Genomic DNA, 4,053 nt, shown 5'->3' on the forward strand with positions numbered 1-4,053 from the left:
CATATTTATATCAGTTTAGGATTTGGTATTCTCCTTTATCACTTTGGAAACATGCCACATAGAAAATAGGTTCAGTGCTTATATAAGAGAATTCTTTCCAGCCTTCCCCTTTCTCTTAGTGTAAGATTACGTTCATTTATTTGCTTTTAAAAATCCCATGTAACTCAGTCCAATGTAAGTTGGCAAAACATTCCAACCATGCAGAACTTAGATAAGTTTCAGGCCAATTGTTGATGGCTAAATTCATTTTTTCTTTACAGAAAAGAGAAAAAGAGACTTGTGTATTAATAATGCAGAGTCTTTTATTGAAATGTGCTGTAAATAAATGCTCAAGGAATACTTATATTCTCACTGTCTGGGGTTTTTATTTGTTTGTATCACAATTTATTTTTGCAAAATTTTATATATAATTATATGTGTACATTTTATATATTTAATACAATTATACACACACACACAGATCTCAGCCGAAGTTACAACCACAATCAACCTTAAAATGAAAAGATATTTAACTAATTTGGGAGAAAAAAGAAGCTGTGAGTCAGATTTTCCTTCCTATTTTTTTCTACTAACATGATAATACTCTTTTTTTTTTTTTTTTTTTTTTTTTTTTTGAGATGGAGTCTGGCTCTGTCGCCCAGCCTGGAGTGCAGTGGCCGGATCTCAGCTCACTGCAAGCTCCGTCTCCCGGTTTTACGCCATTCTCCTGCCTCAGCCTCCCGAGTAGCCGGGACTACAGGCGCCCGCCACCGCGCCCGGCTAGCTTTTTTTTGTATTTTCTTAGTAGAGACGGGGTTTCACTGTGTTAGCCAGGATGGTCTCGATCTCCTGACCTCGTGATCCGCCCGTCTCGGCCTCCCAAAGTGCTGGGATTACAGGCTTGAGCCACCGCGCCTGGCCTGATAATACTCTTAAAAATAAAATGATTTGTTTTCGTTTGGTGGTTAAAATTCAAATAGCTATTTTAAAAATCTCTGATAGCATAACTAGATATCACTAGCCCGTCATTTGTATATTCACTCATTTCACAAATATTTGTTGCTCAAATTTGAGCACTCTCCTAAATATTGAGTAAAAAAAATAGATTATTTCCCTCATGAAATGTATAGTTCAGTAAATTAAAAAGGATGTAAATAAATATAAGTTTATATATAATTATAAGGTAATATCAGCTATAATGGAAATACATATTCAATTGGTTCAACTTTATAATAAGTATGTTCTCTCTTACTTCAAACTCTTCAAATCCCCTTACAACTTGGCATCTCCTGCAGATTCATTTATACTGAAATAATGTGTTGCTTTATAAGCTGAGAATCAAGCCTACTTGATAATTTTATTGCAGAATATAAAATTATAGACTGATGTGTTATGTTTTCGAAAAAGTAGAAAATCTTAGTGTAATACAAGTAATTGTAAGTACAATAAGCTTTTTTTTCCCGGATGGAAATTAAGCCCCATTTCTCCACAATGCTCTTTCTGCCAACATAGTCTAGTATAAGATAGTAATAAAGAATCATTTTTTTTCTTGCTTATAAATTCTGGCAGTACAGTATACACATTTAAAAAAAAAAGAATGTCATTCAATAGAACGTTATTCATTATTCTTTAATAAATGAAGACAGTAACATGTCACACAAATGTTTGAGCTTCAAAAATATAGAGTCATGTATTTCTAGCTCAATATGTGAGCTACAGTTTCATTAAATGGTGACTACTTAATTTTTCTTTTCTGCTGAGGCAAATTAATGCACTAAGATCATATGAATTACATATAGCCTGTAGATGTCAAATGGTATCTCTGGATAATTGTTTGAGCTTTTTTAGTCTTTTTAAAAATTTACCATGTGTAGTAAAATGATTAATTCATTTCACTGCATTATATCTAAATTATTTTGTCTAGTCCACATGTATATTATTTTGACAAATTTATAAAAGTTAGCTTAATTTTAGGAACAATTTTCCAAATACGGTTTCAAAATTGTAACACAAGTACTCCTGGGTCTATAACATTCTGGATTCTTTTAACAAGTATGACTATAGATCTTTGACTAAATTTGAACCTAAACATATCTACTCAAGTGAAGCTCTAAGTCTGTATTTCCATTAAATAGATGGGCTTGAAAAATACAAATATGACCTAAATTCATCAATGTACTTCCCTTGTAAACACTATGAATAAATATTATCAATCAATTGGTAGCTACTTTTAATACCTCAACGATATTTTTGTTAGATATTTTAACTTTAGCAGAACAACATGTGAAACAGCTGAGGTCTAGTAATATTAACAGAATTTATCCATATCTCCTTAGTAGTCAACTACTTATGCAGCCAGATCCAAATCAAATACTCCTGGATACCAGCTTATTGTAGTTCTTTCCACTATGCTGCAAAACATTATTAGGAATAAACATTCTTAAGAATTGTGAGGATTATGGTCTGTGCCATTGAGGTACTTACATTCTAAAGAAGTCTGTAACCTCTATACTACATATTTTGTACCAAAATTTTTTATCACATGCTTAGTCACTGGATTTGGCATAGTGTTTTTTTGTTGTTGTTGTTTTTTGTTTTTTTGTTTTTTTGTTCCCTTGAAATACAAATTACCCAGTTTCCTTCCTTCTTCTATCCTTTCTCCTTCTTTTCTTCCTCCTTCTCTCTCTCTGTCTGCATCCCTCCTTCCCTCTCCCCGACCTTCCTCCTTCATTCTGTCTCTCTCTCTTCCTCTCTCCTCCCACGTTCTTTTTCAAATGCCAACTACAAATATCACACATATAGCACAGGCAAATGATAAATTGCTTTGATTTTTAAAATAATTTTCTATCATCTTATAAAGAATTACAGTTTTGCTTTGTCTTAAAAGGAAATTATTCCATTTGTAATTTCTTCCAGAAGGGAATATATGCAATTGTTTTCTTGCTGCCAAGGTGGCCCATCAAAACATTTCTACTCCAAATGGAACGAATTGCATATTCAAAAATGTGAGTAAAATTCTGAAATAAAGATAATTCTTTTTGTCTCATCCCTTGTGAAAGAGAGATTTTGCTTAGAAATTAGATTTAATTTTTTCTATAAATAATTCAGATATGTAAGTCCTGCTAGAGTTGGAAAGCTATCTTATTTGTTCATTGTTTAAATATAAAATATTCTAAGTGTTCCCCAAAAAGTAGATTTTTTTTTCTAGTAGTTGAGTTTGGGATTTGGATTCTATATTTATTTCACTTTCTAAAAGAAAGTATGGTCACTTTTGATTTAGTGTGAAATTTTTTAATAATATCAGCATAAAGGTTTATATTTTCTAAAATTCAATCGGATTAATAGTAAACTCTTAAAATGTCTTTGCGTGATAGATCATTTTTAAAACATTTCAAAAAAATAAGGAAATCTGTAGAGGAAAGTGGCCTCAGATATACTGTGGCTCTTCTGTTTAATGGAGAATGATGTCATGACAAAAAAATGCAGCAAAAGAGAATCAGAAAGAAAAAGTAAATACTTTCTATGCAAAACCTAAAAGAATATTTATTATCCTAAGATGCTTTACTTGCTTTTTCAAGGGCAGAGATATGATTACAAGAATATTCATGTAGGCTTCTCAGATTTTTAGTGTTATATTATCGTTAATATTTTTGGTTGATTGTTCCTGTGTAACTAATTTACTTTGAAAAAGAAAGTGTCTTCTGACCTATAATAGCGTATTAAATCATATATTTTGAAGTATATGTTCAATTATTAACACATTTATTAAATTATATCTTTGCTTTTTTCTGTTAAATGTAAATTACTTGTGAATAGTCTCTTATTCTTGTAGGTACTTTCTTTTGTATACACATGAGACTGATAAGTGCAAAAAAGATATTTAATAAACTACTTATTTTTAATATATGTCTATTTAGAAACTTCCAGAAATATTACTAGGAAATAATAAAGAACTAATGACAAGCTAGATAGGCATGGCATCTCTATCTCATAAATATATAAAATCATTTTAGTAAGTTGAAATCGACTTGGGAGTCCACCCAGATTTACGTCATACTTATTTCAGTGAAAATA

This window comes from Chlorocebus sabaeus, chromosome 21, assembly GCF_047675955.1.
Source record: "Chlorocebus sabaeus isolate Y175 chromosome 21, mChlSab1.0.hap1, whole genome shotgun sequence".
Lineage (NCBI taxonomy): Eukaryota > Metazoa > Chordata > Mammalia > Primates > Cercopithecidae > Chlorocebus > Chlorocebus sabaeus.